Genomic DNA, 17,936 nt, shown 5'->3' on the forward strand with positions numbered 1-17,936 from the left:
TATCCAAAATATATAAAGAACTCATACAACTCAGTAACAAAAGAACCAAACAATTTAATTGAAAAATGGGCAAAGAAACTGAATTCATATTTTTTCCAAAGAAGACATACAAGTGGACAACAGGTACATGAAAAAATGCTCAACATTACTAATCATCAGGGAACTATAAATCAAAACCACAATGAGATATAACCTCCCACCTATTAGAATAGCTCTCATCAGGAAGATAAGTATTGGTGAGGATGTGAAGAAAAGGGATCCTTGTGCACTACTGATGGGAATGTAAATTTGTTCAGCTACTATGAAATATAATACAAAGGTTGACCACAGAATTAAAAATAAAACTACTCCAAGATTCATCAATCCCATTTCTGGGTATATAGCCAAAGGGAATGGTAATAGGATATCAATGAGTTGTCTGCACTACCATATTCAAGACAGCATTATTCATAATAGTCTATTTAGGCATCCCTCAATGAATGAATGGATGAAGAAGATGTGTTATATATTTCAGTTATGAGAAAGGACAACCTGCCATTTCCAACAACACAGATGGACCTTGAGTGCAATATGTTGAGATAAATGAGACAGAGAAATACAAACACTGTACAATATCATTTATATGTGAGATCTAAAAAGCTGAATTTGTAGAATCAGAGAGTAGAATAGTGGTTACCAGGGGCTGAGGGGCAGGGTAATCTTGGAGATTTTGTGTAAGGATATAAACTTGCAACTAGAATATGAACAAGTCCTGGAAATCTAATACACAGCATAGTGATTGTAGTCAGCAATACTGTATTATAAATTGTGAAGTTGCTAAGGGATTAGTTCTTAAATGTTATCACAACAAAAAGAAATGAAAATTAGGTGACATGGTAGAGATGCTAGTTAACAGTGGTAATCATATTGTAATATAAAATGCAATCTATAATATACAATTCTGTCAAACCAACATGTTGTACACGTTAAACTTACACACGTTGTAAGTCCAATATATTTCATAAAAAGAACTCTCAAAACGCCACTGTAAAAATCAACAATTCAGTTAGAGAATGAGCAAAAATATGGAGAGACATTTCACCTAAGAAGATACATAGGGATGGCAAATTCTATAGACTGAATATTTGTGTCCCCCCAAATTAATATGTTGAAATCCTAACCTCCTAAGATGATGATATAAGCCATAGGGGCTTTTGGAGTTAATTCGGCCATGAGGTCAGAGCCCTCTTGAGTGGGATTGCTGCTGCTGCTGCTGCTAACTCGCTTCAGTCGTGTCCGACTCTGTGCGACCCCATAGACGGCAGCCCACCAGGCTCCCCGTCCCTGGGGTTCTCCCGGCAAGAATACTGGAGTGAGTGGGATTAGTGCCCATTGAAGTCCCAGAGAGCTCCCTTCCTCCTGCCCTGTGCTGTTACAGTGAAAAGGGCCACCTAGGAAGAGAGCTCTCAGCAGACACTGAATCTGCTAACACCTCAATCTTGGATTTCCTGGCCTCCAGGACTGTGAGAAATAAATTTCTGTCATTTTATAAGCTGGAGCCTATGATGTTTTGTTATAGCAGCCTGAGCTATATGAAAAAAGCACATGAAAAAAGCTCAACAGCACTAGCCTTTGTGGAATGTTATGTCAGAGTCATGAGATCACTACATGATTATCAGTACAGGTAAAGTGAAAAACATTAAACATTTCAAATGTTGGCACGGATGCAGAAAACCAGGCCTCTTACATATGGTAAACTGGTACAGCCATGCTGGAAAAAAATTGACACTTAAAAAAAACTAAACGTACGCATATCATGCAACTCAGCAGTCACACTGATGGGGCATTTATCCCAGAGGAATGAAAACCTTTGCTTACCAAAAAGCCTCTTCAAAAATCTTCATGGGAGCTTTATTTGTGACAGCCTCAAGCTGGAAGTGACCCAAATATCCTTCAACAGGTAATTGATTAAGGAAAATATGGTAAAGTCATTTAATGGAATAATAATCAGCAGTAAAAAGGAATGGATACACGCAACTCAACAGAAATCACTGCATTTATGCTGAGTGAAAAAAGCAAATCTCAGACGGTAATATTTTTGAAATGACAAAAGAGAACGGAGATCAGATTAGTGGTTGAAAGTGGTTATGGAAAGGCAGGGAAGTTTTGACTGCAAAGGAGTGCAGTCTGAGGCTGGTGGAATAGTATATGGCTGGTGGTAGTTGTCCCATGAATCTACACATGTGATAAAATGGTACAGAGGTACATACACACATGTTCTTTCAGTGTCAATTCCTGGCTTTGATGTTGTTCTATAGTGATATAGCATATTACTTTTGGGGAACTGGGTAAAGGGAACACTGAGCCTCTCTGTATTAAATTTCAGCTTCCTGTGATCTATAAATATTTTAAAATGAAAGTTTAAAAAAGAACAAGAGGGAGTAAGAAAAAGCAATTGTAGTTAAACATATTAACAAAACTGAATCAAAATAAGAATATAAAATATCAGCAACAATATCAAACCAAAACCAAGAATTATAAGATTATAATGCTCATTATTCATGGAGATTAGGAGAAATATAAAAAGCTGCCAAAAACATTACCAAAAGGCAATCTGGAATCTATTAAATTCTTATAATCATCAGCAATCCCACTACTAAGCTTCTGTTTACTAAAATGTATCAATCTGTATGGTTATATATAAAATGGGTTTTTCTAAATCAGTATTTGTCATTGCCAGTAATTGGAAACAAAATGTGTCATTATCCATAGGTGAAATGAGCAAATTTTGATACACATATCATGGAATAGTAAAGTCACTCAGTCTTGTCTGATTCTTTGCAACCCCATGGACTGTAACCTACCAGGCTCCGCTATCCATGGGATTTTCCAGGCAAGAATACTGGAGTGGGTTGCCATTTCCTTCTCCAGGGGAACTTCCTGACCCAGGGATCGAACCCAGGTCTCCAGCATGGCAGATAGACACCTTACCATCTGAGCCACCAGGGAAAGTGAGATTATACCATGGAATATTATGCAGCTATTACTTAGAATTACAAGTACTGTGGAGATACTTCCATGAATGTAAATGTTATTAGGTGGTAAACATAAGACACAGGAAAGGCATCTAAGGTGTTTGTATAGGTGTGTATGCATGTACACACATGTATGCATCTGTTTGTGATTATAATACCTTGGAGAAAATATAGAATGCAATTCACTAGCTTGTAAGCTCATGTTAATGCAGGCCACTGTGCAGTGATGCTGAGGTGGGAGGACAGCAGGGAGGTCATCTGTGATAACACAACACAAATGAGATCCCGTTTAAAACAAATTGTATTTGTGGCTTTGTTAGAGCGTGTTTGTATGAAAGGAAGAACGAAATGATGGCCACCAAAGTGTTAGGATGACTACCAGAAAACTGTACAATCACAGGGCTTTAAAAAATTATTATTGAGGAGTGAGGAAAGGGTAGGGACTGCACGGGGTGGACGAGGATGGGAACTAGACCTTTGGCGTGTTTACAATACAGCTGTGCATTCTTGATGGCTCAGCCACTGCCACCAGTGCAGCTGTCTACTTTGGGAAGTGACAGCAACAAGAGCAGGGAGAATCTTTAAGAGCTGCCTCACATTGTGACATATCTGATCCCTTGCTGCAGTCCCTACAGCATGAACAAGAGATCAAACCCTGAGCCTTTGGAGTGGGAGCACTGACTCCAAGACCCTAGACTAACAGAGAACTAACCCTAGGGAGTATCAAATACTGAGAACTCACACAAAGGAAACCACTTGAATACAAGACCAGGCATCACCCAACCACCAATGGCACCCTGTGCAGGACACCTCATCTAAACAACGAACTAAATAAAAATACAAACCCAATCATCAGCAGACAGGAGTACCACCTCACTCAGCCTTGCCCATTAGAGGAAAAACAAACAAACAAAAACTCAGCACAAATCTCACTGTATGTGAAGCTCACACAAACTACTGGACCAACCTTAGGAAGGCAGAGAAACCAAAAGGAAGAAAGAATTCAACCTTCTTCAAGGAAAGAATTCAACTTTCCTTGAAGCCTGGGAAAAGGAGACCTCAAACACTTAACTTAAAAAAAAAAAAAAAGAAAAGAAAAGGCAGAGAAATACTGCACAAATAAAGGAACAAACTAGAAACACAGAAGTCCAAATAAATGAAAAGGAAAAAGGAAAATTACCTGAAAAAGAATTCAGAATAATGATAGTAAAGATGATCAAAAACCTTGAAAACAAAATGGAGAAAATGCAAGAATGAATTAACAAAGACTAAGCATACAGAGACAAACAACACAATTACTGAAATTAAAAATACTCTAGAAGGAAACAAGAGCAGAATATCTGAAGCAGAAGAATGAATCAGTAAGCTGGAAGATAAAATGGTGGAAATAACTTTTGAAGAGCAGAATAAAGTAAAAAGAACGAAAAGAGCTGAGGACAATCTCAGAGACGTCTGGGACCATATCAAACGCATCAATATTTGAATTATAGGGGTCCCAGAAGAAGAAGAGAAGAAGAAATAGTATGAGAAAATTTTTGAAGAGATTATAGTTTAAAATTGCCCCAACATGGAAAAGGAAATAGTCGGTCAAGTCCAAGAGGCACAAAGAGTCCCATATAGGATAAACCCAAGGAGAAACACACCAAGACACATACTAATCAAACTAACAAAGACCAAAGACAAAGAAAGAACATTAAAAGCAGCAAGGGAGAAGCAACAAGCACCATACAAGGGAAACCCCATAGACTTAACAGCTGATCTTTCAGCAGAAACTCTGCAGGTCAGAAGTGAATGGCAGGATATATTTAAAGTAGTGAAAGGGGAAAATCTACAACCAAGATTACTGTACCCAGCATGGATCTCATTCAAAATTGATGGAGAGATAAAAAGCTTTTTGGACAACCCAAAGTTAAGATAATTCAGTACCACCAAACCAGCTTTACAACAAATGTTGAAGGGAAACATTTAGTCAAGAAATACAACAGAAGAAAAAAGATCTACAAAATCAACCCCAAACAGTTAGAAAATAGCAACAGGAACATATCTATCAATAATTACTTTAAATGTAAATGGACTAAATGCTCCAACCAAAAGACACAGACTGTCTAGATGGATACAAAAACAAGACCCATATATATGCTGTCTACAAGAAACCTATTTCAGACCTAAAGACACATAAAGACTGAAAGTGAGAGGATGGAAAAATATATTCCATGCAAATGGGAAGCAAAAGAAAGCTGGAGTAGCAATCCTCATATCAGACAAAATAGACCTTAAAATAAAGAAGACTACAAGAGATAAAGAAGGACACTACATAGTGATCAAGGGATCAATCCAAGAGGAAGACATAACAATTGCAAATACCTATGCACCCAACATAGGAGCACCCCAATACATAAGACAAACACAGACATAAAAGGAGAAATTGACAGTAACACAATAAGAGTAGGAGACTTTAACACCCCACTCACACCAATGGACAGATCATCAAAACAGAAAATTAATAAGGAAACACAAGTCTTAAATGATACATTAGACAAGATGGAGCTCATTGATATCTTCATGACATTCCATCCAAATGCAGAAGAATACACCTTCTTCTCAAGTGCACATGGAACATTCTCCAGGATAGACCACATCTTGGGTCACAAATCAAACCTCAGTAAATTTAAGAAAATTGAAATTGTATCAAGCATCTTCTCTGACCACAATGCTAAGAGACTAGATATCAATTATAAGAAAAAAACTATAACAAACAGAAACACATGGAGATTAAACAGTACATTTTTAAATAACCAACAGTTTACTGAAGAAAAAGGGAAATAAAAAAAAATTTCTAGAAACAAATGACAATGAAAACATGACAAATCAAAAGCTATGGGATGCAGCAAAAGCAGGTCTAAGAGGGAAGTCTACAGCAATACAATCCTACCTCAAGAAACAATAAAAGCATCGAAAAGACAACCTAACCTTACACCTAAAGCAACTGGAAAATGAAGAAGAAAAAAAAAAAGAACACCAAAATTAGAAGAAGGAAAGAAATCATAAAGATCTGAGCAGAAAAAATGAAAAAGAAATGACAGAAACAACAGTAAAGATTAATAAAACTAAAAGCTGGTTCTTTGAGAAGATAAACAAAATTAACAAACCCTTAGCTAGACTCATCAAGAAAAAAAGAGAGAAGAATCAAATAAACAAAATTAGAAATGGAAAAGGAGAGGTTACAAAAGACAATGCAGAAATACAAAGGACTATGAGACTATTATGAACAACTATATGACAATAAAATAGATAACCTGGAAGAAATGGACAGATTCTTTGAAAGTTCAATCTTCCAAGACTGAACCAGGAAGAAATAGAAATTATGAAAAACCCAATTACAAGCACTGAAATTGAAGCTGTGATCAAAAATCTCCCAAAAAAACAAAAGCCCAGAACCAGATGGCTTCACAGGAGAATTCTATCAAACATTTAGAGAAGTGCTAATGCCTATCCTTCTCACCCTGTGTACGAGACAGCAAAAGAGACACTGATGTATAGAACAGTCTTATGGACTCTGTGGGAGAGGGAGAGGGTGGGAAGATTTGGGAGAATGACATTGTAACATGTAAAATATCATGTAAGAAACGAGTTGCCAGGCCAGGTTCGATCCACGATACTGGATGCTTGGGGCTGGTGCACTGGGACGACCCAGAGGGATGGTATGGGGAGGGAGGAGGGAGGAGGGTTCAGGATGGGGAACACATGTATACCTGTGGTGGATTCATTATGATATTTGTCAAAACTAATACAATTATGTAAAGTTTAAAAATAAAATAAAATTTTAAAAAAAAATAAAAAAAAAATAAAAAAAAAATAAAAAAAAAAAAAAAAATTGCAGAGGAAGGAACACTTCCAAATTCATTCCACGAGGCCACCATCACCCTGATACCAAAACGAGACAAATAAAACACAAAAAAAGAACACTACAAGCCAATATCACTGATGAACATAGATGCAAAAATCCTTAACAAAATTTTAGCAAACAGAATTCAGCAACACACCAAACACCATGACCAAGTTGGGTTTATTCCAGGGATGCAAGGATTCTTTAATATACATAAATCAAACAATGTGATACACCATATTAACAAATTGAAAGAGAAAAACCATATGATCATCTCAATAGATTCAGAAAAAGGTTTTAACAAAATCAGCCCTTATTTATTATTAAAACTCTTCAAAAAATGGGCATATAAGTAACCTACCTCAACATAGTAAAGGCCATATATGATAAGCCTACAGCAAACATTAGTCTCAATGGTGAAAAACTGAAAGCATTCCCCCTAAGATCAGGAACAAGACAAGGGTGTCTGCTTTCGCCACTATTATTCAACATAGTTCTGGAAGTCCTAGCCACAGCAATCAGAGAAGGAAAAGAAATAAAAGGAATCCAGATCTGAAAAGAAGAAGTAAAGCTCTCACTGTTTGCAGATGACATGATAGTGTACATGAAGTGAAGTGAAGTGAAGTTGCTCAGTCGTGTCTGACTCTTTGCAACCCCATGGACTGTAGCCTACCAGGCTCCTTAGTCCACAGAATTTTCCAGGCAAGAGTACTGGAGTGGGTTGCCATTTCCTTCTCCAGGGAATCTTCCCAACCCAAGGATCGAACCCAGGTCTCCCGCACTGCAGGCAGATGCTTTACCATCTGAGCCAACAGGGAAGCCATAAAAAGCAAAAAATAAATAAATAAATAAATAAAGTCTGTCACTGTTTCCACTGTTTCTCCATCTATTTGCCATGAAGATCTTTGCAGCTCCATGGACAGTATAGTCCATGGAATTCTCCAGGTCAGAATACCAGAGTGGGTAGCCTTTCCCTTCTCCAGGGGATCTTCCCAACTCAGGGATCAAACCCAGGTCTCCCACATTGCAGGTAGATTCTTTTTCAGCTGAGCCACAAGGGGAGCCCATAGTGTACGCAGAAAACCCTAAAAATAGTATCAGAAAATTACTAGAGCTAATCAGTGAATTTAGCAAAGTTGCAGGACACAAAATCAATATACAGAAATCACTTGCATTTCTATATACTAACAATGAAAAGCCAGAAAGAACAACTAAGGAATCAATCCTATTCAGCATTGCAAGAAAAAGAATTAAACATCTAGGAATAATCTTACCTAAAGAGATGAAAGAAATGTACAGAGAAAATTAAAATACACAAACAGATGGAGAGATATTCCATGTTCCTGAGTAGGAAGAATCAATATTGTGAAAATGACTATACAATCAAATGCAGTCTACAGATTCAATGCAATCCCTATCAAATTATCAATGGCATTTTTCACAGAACTAGAACAAAAAATTTCACAATTCATATGAAAACACAAAAGATCCCGACTAGCCAAAGCAGTCTTGAGAAAGAAGAATGGAGCTGGAGGAATCAAACTTCCTGGCTTCAGGTTATACTACAAAGCTGCAGTCAACAAGACAGTATGGTACTGGTACAAACACAGAAATACAGACCAATGGAACAAGATAGAGAGCCCAGAGATAAACCCATGCACCTATGGGTACCTTATTTTTGACAAAGGAGGCAAGAATATACAATGGGGCAAAGATAGCCTCTTCAAAAAGTGGTGCTGGGAAAACTGGACAGCTACATGCAAAAGAATGAAATTAGGACACTTCCTAACACCATACACAAAGATAAACTCAAAATGAATTAAAGACCTAAAGGTAAGACCAGAAACTATAAAACTCTTAGAGGAAAACATAGGCAGAACACCTGATGACATAAATCAAAGCAAGATGCTCTATGACCCACCTCCTAAAGTAATGGAAATAAAAACAAAAGTAAACAAGTGGGACCTGATTAAACGTAAAAGCGTTTGCACAGCAAAGGAAACTGTAAGGTGAAAAGACACCTTCAGAATGGGAGAAAATAATAGCAAATGAAACAATTGAGAAAGGAGTAATTTCCAAAATATACAAGCAGCTCATACAACTCAATACCAGAAAAACAAACAACCCAATCAAAAAGTGGGAAAAAGACCTAAATAGACATTTCTCCAAAGAAGACATATAGATGGATAACAAACATGAAAAGATCAACATTGCTCATTATTAGATAAATGCAAATCAAAACTACAATGAGATATCACCTCACACTGGTCAGAATAGCCCTCATCAAAAAGTCTACAAACAATAAACGCTGGACAGGGTGTGGACAAAAAAGACACACTTGCACTGTTGCTGGAAATGTAAATTGATAGAGCCAGTATGGAAGACGGTATAGAGATTCCTTAAAAAACTAGGAATAAAATGACCATATGACCCAGCAATTCCACTCCTAGGCATATACCTTGAGAAAACCAAAATTGAAAGAGACACATGTATCCCAATGTTCATTGCAGCACTATTTACAATAGCTAGAACATGGAAGCAACCTAGATGTCCACTGACAGATGAATGGATAAAGAACTTGTGGTATATATACACAATGGAATATTACTGAGCCATAAAAAGGAACGCATTTGAGTCAGTTTTGATGAGGTGGATGAACTTAGAACCTATTATACAGAGTGAAGGGAGTTAGAAAGAGAAATATAAATACCATATTCGCCACAGGACTGGAAAAGGTCAGTTTTCATTCCAAACCCAAAGAAAGGCAATGCCAAAGAATGCTCAAACTACTGCACAGTTGCACTCATCTCACATGCTAGTAAAATAATGCTCAAAATTCTTCAAGCCAGGCTTCAGCAATACATGAACCGTGAACTTCCGGATGTTCAAGCTGGTTTTAGAAAAGGCACAGGAACCAGAGATCAAACTGCCAACATCCGCTGGATCATGGAAGAAGCAAGAGAGTTCCAGAAAAACATCTATTTCTGCTTTATTGACTATGCCAAAGCCTTTGACTGTGTAGATCACAATCAACTGTGGAAAATTCTGAAAGAGATGGGAATACCAGACCACCTGATCTGCCTCCTGAGAAAACTACATGTAGGTCAGGAAGCAACAGTTAGAATTGGACATGGAACAACAGACTGGTTCCAAATAGGAAAAGGAGTATGTCAAGGCTGTATATTGTCACCCTGCTTATTTAACTTCTATGCAGAGTACATCATGAGAAATGCTGGGCTGGAAGAAGCACAAGCTGGAATCAAGATTGCCAGGAGAAATATCAATAACCTCAGATATGCAGATGACACCACCCTTATGGCAGAAAGTGAAGAGGAACTAAAAAGCCTCTTGATGAAAGTGAAAGTGGAGAGTAAAAAAGTTTGCTTAAAGCTCAACATTCAGAAAACTAAGATCATGGCATCTGGTCCCATCACTTTATGGGAAATAGATGGGGAAACAGTGGAAACAGTGTCAGACTTTACTTTTTTGGGCTCCCAAATCACTGCAGATGGTGACTACAGCCATGAAATTAAAAGACGCTTACTCATTGGAAGGAAAGTTATGACCAACCTAGATAGCATATTCAAAAGCAAAGACATTACTTTGCCAACAAAGGTTCGTCTAGTCAAGGCTACGGTTTTTCCAGTGGTCATGTATGGATGTGAGAGTTGGACTGTGAAGAAAGCTGAGCACCAAAGAATTGATGTTTTTGAACTGTGGTGTTGGAGAAGACTCCTAAGAGTCCCTTGGACTGCAAGGAGATCCAACCAGTCCATTATAAAGGAGATAAGTCCTGGGTGTTCTTTGGAAGGACTGATGCTAAAGCTGAAACTCCAATACTTTGGCCACCTCATGTGAAGAGCTAACTCACTGAAAAAGACTCTGATGATGGGCTGGATTGGGGGCAGGAGGAGAAGGGGACAACAGAGGATGAGATGGCTAGATGGCATCACCGACTCGATGGACAAGAGTTTGGGTAAACTCTGGGAGTTGGTGATGGACAGGGAGGCCTGGCGTGCTGCAATTCATGGGGTTGCAAAGAGTCGGACACAACTGAGTGACTGAACTGAACTGAACTGAACTGATCACATATATACGGAATCTAGAAAAATGGTACTGAAGAATTTATTTACAGGGCAGCAATGGAGAAACAGATATAGAGAATAGACTTATGGGTATGGGGAGAGGGGAGGAGAGGGTGAGATATATGGAAACAGTAACATGGAATCTTACATTACCATAGATAAAATAGATAGCCAACAGGAATTTGCTGTATGGCTCAGGAAACCCAAACAAGAGCTCTGTATCAACCTAGAGGGGTGGGATGGGGAGAGAGATGGGAGAAAGATGGGAAAGAGTTTCAAAAGGGAGGGGATATATGTATACCTATGGCTGATTCATGTTGAGGTTTGACAGAAAACAGCAAAACTCTGTAAAGCAATTATCCTTCAATAAAAAATTAATAAATTAAAAAATTATTATTGAAGTATAGTTGGTTTACAATATTGCGTTAATTTCAGCAAAGTGATTCAGTTTTATATATATATATGTATATACTCAGATTATTTGTATTATGGGTTATTACAAGATATTGAATACAATTCCCTGTGCTACAGAGTAAATCCTTGTTTATTTTATGCACAGTAGTTTGTATCTGTTAATCTCAAGCTCCTAATTTACCCTTCCCCAAATCCCTTTCCACTTTTGTAATAATAAATCTGTTTTACATGCCTGTTTTATGCATAATCATTTGTATTATTTTGAGATTATACATATAAGTGACCATATAGTACTTTCCTTTCTCTGACTTACTTCAGTTAGTATGATATTCTCAAGGTCCATTCATGTCCATCCATCAAATGGCAATATTTCATTTCTTATGGCTGAGTAATATTCCACTGTATATCTGTACCATATCTTTTTAAAACAATTATCTGTTGATGGGCCCTTGGCCTGTTTTCATGTTTTGGCTGTTATAAATGGTGCTGCTATGAACACAGGGGTTCATGTACCTTTTCAAATTAGAGTTTTCTCCAGATATGTGCCCAAGAGTAGGGTTGCTATATTGTATGACAGCTCTATTTTTGTTTAAGAAATCTCCTTACTGTTTTTCACAGTGGCTATACCAATTTACATTACCACCAATAGTATACAGAGGTTCCCCTTTTCCCACACCCCTCCAGCCTTTATTATTGATGATGACCATTCTGACTGGTGTGAAGTGATACCTCATTGTGGTTTTGATCTGCATTTCTCAATAATTAGTGATGTTGAGCATTTTTCATGTGTCTGTTGGCCATCTGTATGTCTTCTTGTGAGGAATATCTGTTTAGGTCTTCTGCCCATTTTTTGATTGGGTTGTTTGTTTCTTTGATTTTAAGTTGTATGAGCTGTTTGTATACTCTAACTATTAACCTACAGGGAATTTTTTATGTTCTCTTTATTTTTATGTATTGCTGCAATTCTTTATAAGGAGCATGTATAATTAATATGATCAAAAAAGCTTTTTTTAACCACAAAATAAAATTAGAGAACAATGGAAAAATTCAATAGGAGTGCTGGCAATAAACGAGTAAAATCTCTCCAAAAAATTAATAAAACAAAGATGAAGAGAGAATGTAGAAATATGAAGACTATTAGAGCCCTATCAAGAAGTTACAACGTCTAACAGGAGTTCTAGGGGAAAAGGAGAGAAGGAAATTATCAAGTAAATAATACATATCTTTTTTCCCAACAGTAAAGGTTGAGTGTCTAGACTGAAGGGTACAATGAATGTTGAGCTCAGTGGATAAAAAGAAACTCACATCCAGGATTATCACTAAGATATTTCAGAACAACAGGGATAAAAGAAGAACTCTGAAAAACTAAGTTAAAAATAAAAACCTAAGCCATACACAAATGCCATGGTCCTTCTCACCAGCAACATTCAATGGTAGATCACAGTGAAGAAATGTCTTCAAGTTTTTTTTACTTTTTAAAAAAATTTAGTTCTTACTCCCTTTTTATTTTATCTTTTGGCTTGCCACATGGCATGTGGGATCTTAGTTCCTCAACCAAGAACTGAATCCACAGCCTCTTCATTGGAAGCTCTTAACCACTGGACTTTCAGAGAAGTTTTTGAAGGGTAATTTCAACCCAGAATTCTATATAAAGCCTCAGCATCCATCAAGTATGAAAGTTAAAAAAGGAGTTTTTCTTCAGACGTTCAAAAAACTCTGTCTATACCTCTTATGTACTTTTTCTTAAGGAAGATATTTTTTAGCATAATAAAGAAGTACAGGTAGATATAGGATTCAAGAAACAGGAAATCAGAGAGGAAAATTATGCAGGATTCCTGGAGAACAATTCGTCTGAATTATAGCAGGAGGTCAGAGGAAGGCCCCTAGGAGAAAGGAGAGACTTGATAGAATACTGACATGTTTGAACATTTAGAAAATGGTTTGTAGATGACCTGATGGAGAGTTAAATTGAAGGACAGACATAGAAAATCACACATACAAAAATTCAATCATTATTAACTCCAGGAAAAGAAATGTCACTATAATCCACTACTTGGCTCTAAACTGAATAATATTTTCATGTCCATGGTAATATAAGCACTTGTTACTGATTTAGCTGGATACTGGGAAATGATATTAGTTGAATAGGAATGGAGAGGAGACAAAAATTTGAGATGCTGATTCTTCATGATGACCACAACTGCAGGTTAATAGATAACATTTAAATAATAAATCAAAATAGCAGTTTAACATTATTATTAAAATCTAACTTGATTGTCTCTGGGTGAGGGAGGGACAAGCAGATGGCTGTCTTGTTTTCAGAGGCAGTCTTCTAACTCCTCACTACTCTCGAGTCAGACTGTGGTGAGGGGATCGGCAGTGTCCTGTCACACGCGAGCTGGTGAGCACTGCATCCTCAGGTCCCACCTGCACATCTAGTCAGAACCTGTATCCCAGCAGAGCTCAGGCAATCTAAATGAACCTTTAACTTTGAGAAGCACAATGTTAGTACCATTTTACTTTATAACTATGTGCATGCATAACTTTGACAACTTTTCTTAAAGTAAAAGGAAAAAAAAAACCACCCTAAAAAACAGGGAGAATAAAGCATTTTCTAAAGCTTATGCTGAAGCTGAAACCCCAATACTTTGGCCACCTGATATGAAGAAGTGACTCATTTGAAAAGATCCTGATGCTGGCAACGATCGAAGGCGGGAGGAGAAGGGGATGACAGAGGATAAGATACTTGGATGGCATCACTGACTCAATGGACATGAGTTTGAGTAAGCTCTGTGAGTTGGTGATGGACAGGGAAGCCTGGCATACTGCAGTCCATGGGGTCACAAAGAGTCAGACACGACTGAGCTACTTAACTGAACTGAAAGCTTATTTACAAGGATGTTCACTGTGGCATTATTTAAAAAGTTGTGAACAACCTAACTGTTCAAAACAGTAGAAAACTGATTAAGAACTGGATGCATACATACAAATGAATACCTTGTAGTCATTAAACAAATGATATAAATGTTTTCCTCTAATTAAACTTTTAATTTTGATATAATAATTGTAGATACTCATGCAGATGTAAGGAATACTACTGAGAGGTCCAGGGTCCTCTGTACACAGACTCTCACAGTAGTACAGCACAGTATCACCACCAGGAAGAGACCCTGAGACGACCAAGACCTCACTGAGATTCTGTTTCCCTCCAGTCATTTGTATGTGCGCTTGTGTGCATATACGTGTGCGTGGTATTATATAGTTAGTTCTCTGTGGTTTTATCACATATGTAGATTCAACTACCCACCACCACATCCAGATACAGAACAGTGTCATCACTTCAGGATCCTTGGGCTGCCCTTTTATAACCTCACCCAACTTCTCCCCTCCAACCTCTGGTAATGACTAATATATTCTTCATTGCTATATTTTTTCATTTTAAGAATGTTTTATGGATGGATTCTTATAGTATATAACTTTTTGCTATTGGTTTTTTCCCACTCACAATAATTTTCTGGAGAACCACTGAAGTTGTATTTCACTATTATTCATACTGTGGAATATTACTACTGTGCTATACTACTACTATGACTGTATAATATTATAATACTACTCCATGGTATGGATGTACCACACTTTGTTAACCATCTACCCATAGAAAGATGTCTGGCTTGTTTCCAGCTTAGGGCTACTATGAACACTTATGTATTAAGTTTATGTGTAAACTAAGTTTCATTTTCCTGAGATAAAGACACAAGTGCAATTGCTGGGTCATACAATTAACCCAGGTTCAGTTTCATAAGAAACTGCCAGCCCTTTTCCGAAGTAACTGTACTGTTTCACATTCCTACCAGAAATGTGCAAGATACTCAGTTTCTTCACATCCTTACCAGTATTGGGGGTTCTCATATATTTTTATTTTATTCATTCTGATTGTGTTTTTAATTTGCATTTCCTTTTTGGTTAATGGTCTTTTCATGTGCACATTTGCCATCTGTATATACTCTCTGGTTAAATGTCTTTTGTCCATTTTCTAGTTGGATTGTTTGTATTTTTACTGTTGAATTTTGAGATTTTATATTCTAGAACTACTCTTTTGTTGGATATGTGGTTTGCAAATAAAGTCTCCCCAACGTGTGGTTTAGCTTTTCATCTTCCTACCAGAGTGCTTCTTTGTACAGCAAAAGGTTTTGATTTTGATGAAGTCCAATTTATTATTTTTTTCCATTATGGATGTACCTTTGGTATTGTGACTAAGAACTCTTTATTATCTTCTAGATCTCAAAGATTTCCTCCTAAAAATCTTATAGTGTTATGTTTTACATTTAAATGTGTGATTAATTAATTTTAAATTGTTTTTGGATAAAGTGTGAGGTTTAGGTTTAGTTTTTCCCTTACGGATGTCCAAATACCTTAGCCCTGTTTGTTGAAAGACTACTGTTCTTCCACTAAATTGCTTTTGCATCAGAAACCAGTTGAGTGAATGTGTATGCATCTGTTTTGGGGTTCTCTACTCTTTTCTTGTGATCTATATGTCTATCCCTACCCCAATACCACAACTGATTAAGTAGCCCTAACTAATATTGGGTAGATGGATTCCTCTCACTTTATTACTTTTACAAAACTGTTTTAGCTATTTTAGGGCCTGTGCCTCTCCTTATAAATTTTAGAATACAAAAGATTTTTCAAGGTTAGAAAATGTTCACATTGTACTCCCCCACCCTCACTTAAAATCTCTAAGTAGAAACAGCACTGTGGACCCTTGCTGCCCAAGTCAGGGAAGAGGACGGAAGAAGGTCAGGTAAACCACTCAGCATTCACTAAGCTGATGCTCCCACAGCCATTTCTTTTCTTGCTCCCTCTTGATCTTGATCTCCTTCCAAGCCCCCTTAGCCAGGAGCACAAACCCATCTATGTACAAATAAGATTATAAATAAGATGCTAAAATTTGCTTTCCCTGGAATCCTAAGTTCTCTGTCCCTCTACTTGAAATTAAAAATCTCTACATGCAAACAGCACCTTTTTACTCCCAAGGATTGCCTCCTCCTGTTCTCCATCATACACACAAATATGCTAGAATATCCCAGGTGTAAGGTGACACTGTGGAGGGCCAAATTACATGGCTGTCTGTAGTTAAGGAAATTCTTCCTCATCACTGAGAAGTTGGACTAGACCTGAGAGGGCCACCTGAAAGGCTTTGTTAGACTTCAAACTTCTAAGCCAAGGGAGCCCCATTTCATTAACCTTTTCAATTTCTTAATTACATTTCAATGTTAATAGTCTTTTCAATATCTGAAATAATCTTATTTGCTCAATTATTTACTCACTCTCACCTCCTGCCCCTCCCTTGAGGACAGAGATCTTTTCATATGCTCTTCAATACTATATCCATAGTGCCTAGGATATTGTCTGGTCCACAGCTGGTTAAACATTTATTAAATTGAAGAAGAACATGGCGAGAGGATGTGGTCACCTGGACAGCAACAGTACATACACCTACAGCAATAAAGACTCTGAACTGGCACAAGGGTGGACAGAGGCCAATGGAACACAAAAGTCAGCTGTAGACATCTCAGAGACCTACAGGTAAACAGTAAGTCCATGAAAGTTTTAAAAAGGTAATTTAGGGAATTCTAGTCATGACCTGGGGGTAAAGAATAGATGGATACTCTTGAAAACAATGAAATTTAGAATTTCTGTTCATTAAAAGATATCACCAAAGAAGAAAAGACACAAACCATGGAGTGGGAAATCATGTTGATGGCACATTTAACCAACAAAGTGATTGTATCCAGAATGTGTACAATCAGTAAGTAAATGACAACTTCATTGACAAATGGACAAGGTATTAGGTCAGACACATCCCCAAAGAGAATATCCAAATTGTCAAAAATCATTAAAAGGGTGTATAGAAGCTCTATACAGTCAGCAAAAACAAGACTGGGAGCTGACTGTAACTCAGATCATGAACTTCTCATCACAAAAATTCAGACTTAAACTGAAGAAAGTAGGGAAAAACACTAGACCATTCAGGTATGACCTAAATAAAATTCCTTACGATTATACAGTGGAAGTGACAAATAGATTCAAGTGATTAACTCTGGTAAACAGACTGTCTGAAGAACTATGGAAGGAGATATGTGACACTGTACAGGAGGTGGTGATAAAAACTATCCCCAAGAAAAAGAAATGCAAAAAAGCAAAATGGTTGTCTGAGGAGGCCTTACAAAGGGTTGAGAAAAGAAGAGAAGTGAAAGGCAAAGGAGAAAAGGGAAGACATATCCATCTGAATTCAGAGTTCCGAAGAATAGCAAGGAGAGATAAGAAGGCCGTCTTAAGTGAACAATGCAAAGAAAAAGGAAAACAATAAAACAGGAAGACTAGACATCTCCTCATGAAAATTAAGAGATACTGAGGAAACATTTCATGCAAAGATGGGCACAATAAAGGACAGAAACAGTATGGACCTAACAGAAACATAAGATATTAAGAAAAGGTGGCAAGAATACACAGAAGAACTATCCAAAAAAGATCTTA

General features: G+C 37.3%; 1 protein-coding gene across 5 annotated transcripts in view; it reads right to left on the minus strand.

The window, feature by feature from the left end:
• Positions 1–17,936, minus strand: part of ARHGEF4 (Rho guanine nucleotide exchange factor 4) — a 331,792-nt gene that overhangs the window by 160,367 nt on the left and 153,489 nt on the right. The window lies entirely within an intron of this gene.

The sequence above is a fragment of the Bos grunniens genome, chromosome 2, assembly GCF_055505025.1.
Source record: "Bos grunniens cultivar Pamir isolate PY7600 chromosome 2, Bosgru_T2T1.0, whole genome shotgun sequence".
NCBI classification, from domain to species: domain Eukaryota; kingdom Metazoa; phylum Chordata; class Mammalia; order Artiodactyla; family Bovidae; genus Bos; species Bos grunniens.